The sequence below is a fragment of the Zingiber officinale genome, chromosome 5B (genome assembly GCF_018446385.1).
Source record: "Zingiber officinale cultivar Zhangliang chromosome 5B, Zo_v1.1, whole genome shotgun sequence".
Classification (NCBI taxonomy): domain Eukaryota; kingdom Viridiplantae; phylum Streptophyta; class Magnoliopsida; order Zingiberales; family Zingiberaceae; genus Zingiber; species Zingiber officinale.
Window position 1 is genome coordinate 124042954 of NC_055995.1, and position 11358 is coordinate 124054311.

Genomic DNA, 11358 nt, shown 5'->3' on the forward strand with positions numbered 1-11358 from the left:
GATGGCCAACGAAGGCAACGTCGCTGGAGGGGACGACGTCTAGCGAGAGAGAGAAGAGGAGAGACCGATATGGCGCCCGACGGTGGGCTACGTGAGGAGGGCGGTACCGACGTGAGTCAGGTGGCGAAGACAACGAAGAAGCCGGAGAAGAGGAGGCTATCGCAGTCCCTCCCTCCTGTGATGCGGTGGCGGCGATGAAGAAAAAACGAAGCCAAAAAATCCCCTCAAAAGCCGTAGCGAGCAATTAACCAAAATACCCCTCCTCCTTCCCCTAATTCCTTTAGGGTCCTAAGACATATCTACCTCAGTAGCCATTGCCTGTATGTAAGTAGATGAGATCCTTGTCTAATAACAGTTTGACCGCATGTTCCTTCTCCCTGTAAGCTTTTTGGGCTGACATTTCAGCTTTCCTGGCTCGTGTTTGGGCATGTCGAAGTGCTTCCAGCAGCTGAGTTCTCTTTAGGGTCAGGCTTCTCAGTTGTCTGATTGCTTTCAGGTTATTTATTTTCTGCACAGCCTCCGTGGTAACTGCATAAGACCACAAAATCTTACTACTAGCGTGCATCAATCCGAAGCTTATAAAACTGCCTAAAGTTAACAAAATCGTACACACGACCAATAGAATAAGGTCGAGTCTTTTCTTTGGATGTAAAACCAATCATTACATAGATATGTTGTGATGGTAACAATCTAGTTAAACCTACTGTTCAAAAGCTTCTCGAGGCACAAATAGTTCTAATGAATTTCATGATGAGCATGGTAATATGCAGTGGTCAAACGATCTGTATATAGTACGTATGCGTGTTCTTTGTGATACCATAATTTGTATTCTAAAAGAAGGATCCAAGATGTTGAGTATAGTTGGATTTAATTTTAAAAATTAGCACTCGGACTGCAAAGGAATTTGAGTGCCTAGAAATGAAAAAACAAAGCTTGGAAAGATTTCTATAGATTCTAGTTTTGCTCCTTGAGACACAGGGCATACTTACAACTCAACTAAAATCAAAGAATTGATTCATTAACTTGATTAATCACTAATCTAAGATGTCTAAATATTAACAGCTTGCTCCTTGAAGCAAATATTGTAGCCCTAATGTTATATGTCCAAATCTAACCAATAGAATCTTTTTCATATTCTTGGTCACAAATCTATATAAACTAGAACATTGTCTCCTTAATCTTGATTTTATCCATCAGGTAAGTCAATGGTATTAGAAAATGATACCATCACACAAAACTCAAAGTTGGAGTAAAAATAAGCTAAGCAATCTGATACAAGAACCATGGAGTTTTACTAATCGAGAAAGGAGTTGTGCATCCTATTAAAATCGAGGTTAGTTCAGGTAGAAATGCGCTAAGCAATCCACTAAAACAATCAGACTTTCATTTATTAAAAATGGAGTTGAAAAGAACCCTTGCCTATACAATTTCCTTGAATCGTGCTCCCCGTATTATCTCTGACGAGGTGGTATATCCTTGTTGTTGAGTCTCCCAGAACTAGGAGTATCATGTGAATACTCATTGGCATCACACATGCCTGTTGTAGGATTTCTATCAAGTGATGATTGAAAAACTCCATTGTCATCTGCTTGTTTATTAATACCAATTATCTGTGTGGGTTTAGGCAGATCACAATTCTCAATGTGAAGCAATGATTTTTGGGCTACCAACAAATACAGATCATCTTTATCTGTAGAACGCCACCATGGCTCAGACTTGTTAATGACATCCCAAGGTGATCCAAGTTCCGATGTCTTATCTATTCTTCTAGATGGCAATTGCTCATCTGGCTTCAAAACTAAAAGTTCTTCTTCCTTGTAAGCAAAGTTCATGTCTGCCTTCCGTTTTAGAGGTTGTTGAGGATAGTTGGTTGTCATCGATATCTCTTTCACCAAAGTTTTGGAATTGTTCTTCATGAGATCTGTCGATACCATCCGAGGAGATTCCAGAAAAGACTCCTCCATTTTAAGAACATCATCAATAGAGTCAAATGCCAAAGGTTTCCCATCGAACTTTGATGCTGGTGATATAGTTTCCAAACTCTTCTCGTCAGTTTCATGTTCTATGGAGCTTAGATGACTGAAATTAATGTCTTTCAGGCATTCAATGTTGGGATGCAGCTGAAGACACCATTTTGTTTCAAATGAATTGTTACAAGGAATGACCGCTGGGACAGAAGTTGTATCGGCACCACTTGAATCATGTTTTTCGGTAGATGACGGAGAAGAAGCCAAAGTAGCATCTTCCTGGACTGGACAATGGTTTGCAGTGCGGTGCCAAAGAAACCTTGCTTCGATAGCCGCCATTAATGGCTCATCTTCTCAAAATAGTTGCTTTGTTATCAAACTACCAAACAGAACAAGAAAACAAACTACTTAGAGACTTTTCTGATATAAAAAACTCTGCCCCCGCGGGCTGGATCAACTGGTTAAGGCGTGACATCCTTGCACAATGAGTTGTAGGGTCGAAGGTCTACGGACGCGCACTGGATGAATAATCTGGGCCGGCTGTGTTAAATTCCGGAAACACCACGCTTTATCCGGACCAGCATTCACCGCTGATTTACCTCCTCTGTGGGACCAGGCCTAGGGGGCCGCTGGACGGCGGGACCCGCCTTTTTGCACAATGATATAAAAAACTCTAGACTAAAGGATTATGACCATCATGAGGGAGAATACAGACGATATGATGATTGTTCGACCAAATCTTGTAGTTGAAACAAGAAATGAAGTTAGAGAAAACATAAGCCATAGAGATGATTAAGAAATTGTTAGAGAAGAACATGAGCCACAGTGTATAAAACAAATACGAGAAATATTTTCTCAGACGCGAATTACTATATGTGATCAGAGGTAATCAACCGAATGTAGAGAGACCATCTAAATAAAGCCACCACTTCCTTTCTAACAAGGAAAAGAATAAAAAATTCTCTTCAAATGAAATGAATTCATATTCGGTAAATTTTAGTCAATAAAATGTGATAACAAAATGGCTCCCTGGAAGTTTTCACATTGCTTTATTGCCTGTAGGTCACCTAAATGTTAACCTTCCCAACACAGTAAGATGAAGGCATTGTTAGAAAATACAATCGGTTGTCGGAAATTTTGAGGAGTTAATTGAATTTTAAAATTACATAAAATTTAAATTTAACTTACAATAGAAATGACCTGAGCAGATGATCTCAAACTATCAGTTGGGGCTGGTTTTTGTGACGTACAGAAGAGCGGACTGAGTCGCCAAGCGGACAGATCAGTCGAGCACCAGGTCTGTGTTGTAGAGTGACTTGAGCAGGTCCATCTCCGGTTGTGCTTCGAGGCTTACTCAGATCATCTGTTTCCCAAGATACAACAGTTTGACTATGATCCCCACCAAACACTAGTGGTCACGGCGAACTAAATGACACCCGATCGCTATCACGGGCACTCAGCCGAGGAGAAGTAGCACGATAGAATGAGGTGGATCACTTTTGCTTGCTTCCCTACATGTGTACTTTCTACCTATGATCGCAGTCTCCTTATATAGAAGCTTAGATCAGGGACGAATCTAGGAATTAGAGATGGACTGGACTGATCCTAAGTTAACTGCTAACGTTGACATTAGAGAGCCTGCCGCCGATAGTGAGATAGATATAGTTGGTCCACGAACACGACGTGAGGTCATGCTCAAGCGTCTTACGTATGACCTCAATCTACAGTTGTTCGTCTCTGACATCGATGTAAGGGTATGTCAGTGTGGAGGACATGTCGATCCAGTTGTGACAACCCGGTTGAGGGACGATGTCGACGACTACGCCTCAAGGGGCAAGGGCCTAGCCATGGAGGGAGTGGTTGTGGCCACGAGCGATGACAGGGAAAGCATATGGAGATGAGTAAGCGAGATCGAGGAAAGAATTATGTATATCCACTTAATGTAATGGGTCATTATGGGTGCTACTTGGTTATAGCAAGAATATTAACACTAATAATTGAATTGTGAATGAGAATTCTCCACGTGAAATGACATGGCCATTTGGACTCTGCCCAGCTTCAACCTCCGCAAGTCATCCTCATTTTCACCTTTCTCCTACTCTTACTCATTGGTCAAGGACAGATGGAGAAATTAGAGTTAGGAAAGGCAGGAACTTAATCTAATAAATTATATGTTATTATAAATTATATATAAATAAAAATATATTATATTATTATTGAATGAAGTTGTGTTAAGAAATTATGAAATAGAACCTATATTTATATTCTGAGTTCAATTGTTATAAAAAAAATTGAAATGTCATCGAATTGTCTTCAAATGCTTGCTCTTACAATATCGATGTCACCCATCGGACACTTTCTCTCCAACCAATTAATTTTATCTAAAAGCGATTAATGAATGAAAAGTAACTAAGGCGAAAGGGAGGGGACGACAAATCTGGATGTCACCCGCCTATGCCACTTGGATCTTCTAGCTCACACATGAGCTAGGGCACAAGTCAGATGACGAGTCCATCTGGTGGCTACTCCAACACATGGAGCCAACCTCCATTGAGACCGTAGTCGACGGTGAGATCAGATCCCCAATGAGGCTCCTTTATCCTCGTCATCGGCCCTGTCATCCACATCAGGGGAGGAGGAGTCAGCTGCGCAGTGGTGCAAGAAGCTCCAGCCGACGTGAGCACTACCGGCGCAAAACAATCACCGCATCCATGTTTGCCCCACTTGTGGTGTTCTATCCGGTACAAGACCTTTGCTACAGGGTGAGGCACAAAAAGTTTGGGTTGGGTTGGAGCCAAGGATAGCCCTTGGATAGATCCGTCTCTGGCTCAGATCAACGGTAACGTTAATGGTCGATTAATGACCAATAATTGTCGAGCACTGAAACGTCTACTGTTTCACTCTTTATTACTGTAAGTCGTGCCTGCACATGAGTCAACATGGTTCAGTGCAATCCGGACCCTAGATTTGCACACCCACACGTAAAAGAAAGTCTCTCCCCATGCATTTGTTCGCATCATCAATGCATGTGAATCAATATAAAGTAACCAACAAGCCTTGAAGCTCCCAATGTGGGACTAAAGTCTCATTCACAATGGAACTTCTCTCTTCTTCCACCTCTTCTCCATTCACATATTTAACAGGCAGAACTATTAATTTGATAAAGGGACAGGGATTTGCAGAAGATCTGAAGAAAAAGGTTTTTTCACTTCAGGTAATTATGTCAATGGTCTCGAAGTTAAAGCGACAATTATAACAACACTTTAGGGCAACCTAATGAAATCCAAAGAAACAGAAAGATGAAACCGAGCAACATCCATCCACCAAACGACAAGATCTATCTCATTAAATCGCCTATCGGAAACACACACTGTTGGAAGCAGTCCGAAGATGGAACTTTGTTTTGAGCGTGAATCTTGCCCCCACTAAGTTGCTGTCGGGTTTTAGCACAGCAATTCTATAGATTCCCCCAAGACAATTTAGAGAATGGAAAAGTGATTACCGAAAAGATGCTAAAAGGATGTATATATCAATGCAACCCTCCCACGTGCCCCAAGTGCCCATCTTTGATATATATATAAATATGCTCCACTTGGTTACCAAGGTCACCAATTAAATACAACATACTTGATGCACATCCTTTAATAAGCCTATTAAACATCTTCATTCTTTTCAATGTGGGACTAAACAAATATCACTATTTTAACAATCCCTCACTTAGTGATATTTGTAATCAACTGCAAAGTTATATGTATCTAACAAGTGTCTTTCAACTTAAACCTGCTATTAGTATAACTATTTCAAGATCTCATCGAAATATATGGTAGTTAATGAACTTAAACCATAATTTCTATATGATAAGATTGGAAATATCATACACATAGAACTTTTGATTTCTCTAATATGTTCATCGTGAGCTTTAGCACCATATTATGGTCTTGTGCTACCCTGGATTCACAAACACTTACAAAAGTTTTATTCTCAAACCTTTGATAGAAGCGACACCACTTCTTGTGTTCGCATAGGTGAAGACTTTTAAAATCTCGTTTGAGATTTCTTGTTTATAACCAACATACATCTTCATTAAGAATACTTAGTATTCAACCTCTTTTCCATAAGTATTTCATTGATTCTAGTACTTGCTACATGTCACTAATAATTTGTTGTTACCTGTTAAACCTTTAAGATTGTTGTGCAATAAGAAAGGTAAGGTTCCCATTATTACTGACAAATTAGAATGATTTTAGACCCATTGCACCTATAGTGCTTTTTATCATATCTCTCGAGAGTCCTTTTGTTAATAGGTCGGCTAAGTTCTTACTAGACCTAATATAGACAACTATTATAGTACCATCAGAAATTAGTTGTCTAATATATTCATGTCTCAGGGCAATATGTCTTGGTTTACCATTGTAAATCTTGCTAAATGCTCTAGACATAGTTGCTTGACTATCACAGTACAAAGAAATCGCTGGCATTAGTTGTGGCCACAACTCTATGTCTGTTAACATGTTTCTCAGCCATTCAGCTTCTTTGCCTGCGGCTGCCAAAGCAATGAATTCTGACTCCATTGTAGAATGAGTAATACACGTCTGTTTCTTGGAAGCCCATGAAATAACTCCTCCACCCAAAGTGAAAATCCAATTAAACGTCGATTTATTATCAGTGATACTAGTTATCCAACTAGCATCTATATAACCTCCTAGCACCGATGGGAACTTATTATAGAATAAGGAATGAGACTTGGTTTTCTTCAAATATCCAAGAACTCTTCCAATTGCTCTCCAATGTTCAGTGCTAGGATTATGTGTATACCTTGCAAGCTTGCAAACGGAAAAGGCAATGTCGGGTCTTGTACAATGCATGCCATATATTAAACTCCCAATAGTACTTGCATAGTCTAATTGACTAATTGATCTATCCGAATTATCTACCAATTTATTCGAAACATCAAATGGGGTGTTGGCTTCTTTTATTCCTAGATGAGTGAACTTAGAAAGAACTTTATCTATATAGTGAGATTGACTCAGAGCAAAACCCCCACTATGTTTCGTCACTTTTATTCCTAAAATTGTATCAACTTCTCCTAAATCTTTCATCTTAAATTGAGAAGATAAATAAAATTTAGTTTCATTTACTCCTTGCATATTTGTTCCTATAATTAACATATCATCAACATAAAGACATATAATTATACCAGCAATTTTTTGTGAACTTAGAATAAATACATTTGTCTGCTCCGTTATGTCTAAAGTCATGTGATAAAATCACTTTGTCGAATTTTTCATGCCACTGTTTAGGGGCTTACTTTAGTCCATACAAGGATTTGACTAATTTGCATACTTTCTTTTCATGACCAGGAAGTTCAAAACCTTCTGGTTGTTCTATGTAAATTTCTTCATCAAGTTCACCATTTAAAAATGTTGTTTTTACGTCCATTTGATGAATATATAAATTGTAGATTGATGCTAAAGCAAACAAAACTCTTATTGAAGTAATTCTTGCTACGGGAGCATATGTGTCAAAGTAATCAACACCTTCCTTTTGCCTAAAGCCTTTGGCTGTAAGCCTTGCCTTGAAGGTTTGTATAGAACCATCAGTGTTGTATTTTCTCCTAAACACCTATTTAAAACCAATAGATTTTAATTTAGAAGGTGGATCAACTAACACCCATGCTCCATTTGCTAGAAGAGAATTCATTTCATCGTTTAGTGCCTCCTTCCAGAAACTGGAATCTCTTGAAGTCATTGCTTCACTATATGTTTTTGGATCATCTTCTAAATGCAAAACAATAGGTATTTTACCCAACACCTCATCCCTACTTCCTTCAACCAAAAACATTAATGATTGTGAATTTATAAAATCACTACCAAAATATTTTTCTTTTCTTGCTCTCTAACTCCTCCTTGGTTCATTAGGAGATTCTATTGGTTTTCGTTTCTTAGTTGAACCAGAATTCATAGTAGTGCTTTGTGTTGTATTTTGAGGGATTTCTTCATTTGATTGTGGATCACCTTTTGAATCTTTTAGAAAACTTGTTTCTAAAAATTCAACATCTCTAGATTCTATATATAATAGTATTAGAATTTGCATCCAACAACCTGTATGCTTTTGAATTTTCAGCATATCCCACAAAAATACTCTTAAGTGCTCTAGGTCCTAACTTGGTCCTCTTAGGATCAGAAACTCTATAATAGGCTATACACCCCCACACTTTCAAATAACTTAGATTTAGCTTCCTTCCTTTCCATACTTCATATGGAGAAGTTTTAGTTTTCTTTGACGGAATTCGATTGTGTACATAACAGGATATTAGTAATGCCTCTCCCCATAGATTTGTTGGTAGTTTAGCATGCATAAGCATAACATTGATCATATCTACCAGTGTTCTATTTTTTCTTTCAGCCAAATCATTCTGTTGTGGGGTGTAGGGTGCACTAGTTTGGTGGATTATGCCATTATCTTCACAAAAATTTGAAAATTCAATTGGAAAATATTCACCACCTCGATCACTTCGCAGGATCTTAATTTCCTTTTCCAATTGATTCTCAACCAAAACCTTATAGTTCTTAAACATATCAAATGCTTGATCTTTTGTTGTCATTAAATAAACTTTCGTGAATCTAGAATGATCATCTATAAAAGTAATAAAATATCGCTTTCCACCTCTAGTTAAGTGGCCATTCAATTCACATATATCAGAATGTATTAGTTCAAGCAATTCGGTTGTCCTTTCATATTTTGGAAAAGGTTTTCTAGTCATTTTCGCTTGTATGCAAATCTCACATTTTTCAGATTTTTTATTTGGATATGAAATTAAACCATGCTTTGACATAAATTTAATTGAACTAAAATTAACATGAGATAAGCGAGCATGCCATAAATTAAATTGAGACACAATCATATAAGCAGAATTATTATCTTTATTGATACTTAATTTAAACATTCCATCACAAGAGTATCCTTGTCCTACAAATACAACATTCTTAGAAATTATAAGTTTCTCTGCTTCTATAACAGCCTTCAGTCCCCTCTTGCATAACAAACTTGCAAAAATCATATTCTTCCTTACATCAGGAACATGCAGTACATTCATTAAGATCATCTTCTTTCCAGAAGTAAATTGCATCTCAATGGTTCATTTTCCAAGCACTATGGTCGTATCATGATTTCTCATTATGACTTTTTCCTACTTTACCGCAAGTTCATAATTTTTGAATAAATTTCTTTCGTTGCAAACATGAATTGAAGCGCCAGAGTCATACCACCAATCAGCAAATTTTTCACTTGTTGCCATGTTGCATTCAGTTATCATGCCGATTTTAAGATCATCAATCATAGCAACGATATCAGGACTAGGTGGACGTTCAAAAACACTCAATAGTTTTTTGTCCAACATTTTCTTCCACCTTTAGTCTCTTGAAAAACCTACATTCATTTTTGTAGTGACCTTTCTTTCCACAGAAGTAACAAGTCTTGGTTTTCTTTTTGTTAGCAAAGGTTTCATGCGAAGTTTCAGCAAACTTTCTTTTCTTTCCAGAATATTTTATTTTCTTAGACTCAATATTATTAACCTTAGAACTAGACTCATAAGCAAATTTATTTTCACGAATTCGAGTTTCTTCCTCAATTCGAATATGCTTTATGAGCTGGTCTATGGTGAAATCCTCAGAAGTGTGTAACAATTTCTTTCTGTAGTCATTCCAAGTGGTTGGCAATTTTGCAATTACAGCAACCACTTGCAATGGATCAGATACTTCTATTTTCATATCCTTGAGTCTAGAAACTAGGACAAGAAGTTCATCGACTTGATCCATGACAGACTTATTATCAATTATACGAAATTCAAAAAACTTCATGCTTAGAAATCTGTCTGTACCTTATTTTTCAGATGTGTATTTGTTTTCTAAGGCATTCCAGATTTCTTGTGGAGATTTGATTCAACGGAAGAGATCATATAATCTATCCGTTAAGGTATTCAGGATGTATCCTTTGCACCGAATTGCATCCTCTTCCCGTTTCTTTCGAGTTGCTTTGATCTCATCAATATCCTTATCAGTTGGTGCAGGAATCGGAGGCAGATCATGCAGCAGTAGATATGCGACGCCCAATTCAATGAGGAGGAAGAACAATTTGTCCTTCCAGCGAGTGAAGTTTGTCCCATCGAAACGGTCCAATTTGAATGCATCGAAAATAGACTTTGAACCAGTGGCTTCCATTGTAAAAATGGATCGAAAATTTCCTTAAGAATGTTGGAAGCAGTCCGAAGATGAACTTTGTTTTGAGCGTGAATCACTTTCCTTAAGGAAATTTTGCCCCCACTAAGTTGTTGTCGAATTTTAACGACAAATTCTCTCCAGGATACTCAAAACAATGTAGAATCTATAGACAACAATTCCATAGATTCCTCCAAGACAATTTAGAGAATGGAAAAGTGATTATCGAGAAGATGTTAAAAGGATGTATATATAGTGACCCAAGTGCCCAAGTGCCCATCTTTAATATATATATATATAAATATGCTTCACATGATTATTAAGATCATCAATTAAATACAACATACTTATACAGATCCTTTAATAAGTCTATTAAATATCTTCATTCTTTTTAACGTTTCAACGTGAGATTAAACCTATATCACTATTTCAACACATACAACCGATAATATCCCAATTAAGCCAACGAGGCCAGTGGGAAATAAATTTAACAAGTTGAGAAAGTTGTGATTTGGTATTGTACCGAGCAACCACCGCTGTGTTGCTTCCTGAAGACGGTGCCCAAAAAAACAGGATTTTGAATTGAAGGCGAGAAGAAAGAAACCACGCAAAGTCATTGAGGTCTACCGACTGCTTCCCCTTCCTCATCGCTGTCGTTTCCCCATTGCTAATTATGATCTGACCAAAAGGGACCAGGAGGGAACGATGAAAAAAAGGGGCGGATCTGCGTTGCGTGTCATTGGACACGTCGGCTGGAGAATTCCACGTGTTGGGGCTGCAAGTAAAGAGATGAGATATTCTGCCCTTCAGTGAAATATCTTATGCTCAGCCGTTGATGGAGACGGGAACAGTCGGACAACCGTTGATCTCTTGGACTTGGTTCAGCTCATCTGTCGTAATCAATTTAGGGAACAGGCTGTTCAATGCACGGGTGTCCAGTCCAACTTGGTGTGGTTTAGACACGTGCCATTTCTCGGAGGACCGCACATCGTCGACGGACATTGTACGTGCATCGCCGTGGCAAGTCTTGATTAATTGATGATTTCATTGGGTTTTTTTGTTTTTTGTTTTTTATTTTTTATTTTTACAATCCAGCTATCAATCTAGAAATTTTCCATCCACACGAGGAAAAATCGGTAAAGCTCGACTAAACGACAATGGCGACGCTTCGTTTT

At 38.1% G+C, this 11358-nt stretch overlaps 1 pseudogene; it reads right to left on the reverse strand.

Moving 5' to 3' along the window:
• Nucleotides 1-299: 299 nt before the first annotated feature.
• LOC121987009 lies at nucleotides 300-2306 on the reverse strand (annotated as a pseudogene).
• Nucleotides 2307-11358: the final 9052 nt, after the last annotated feature.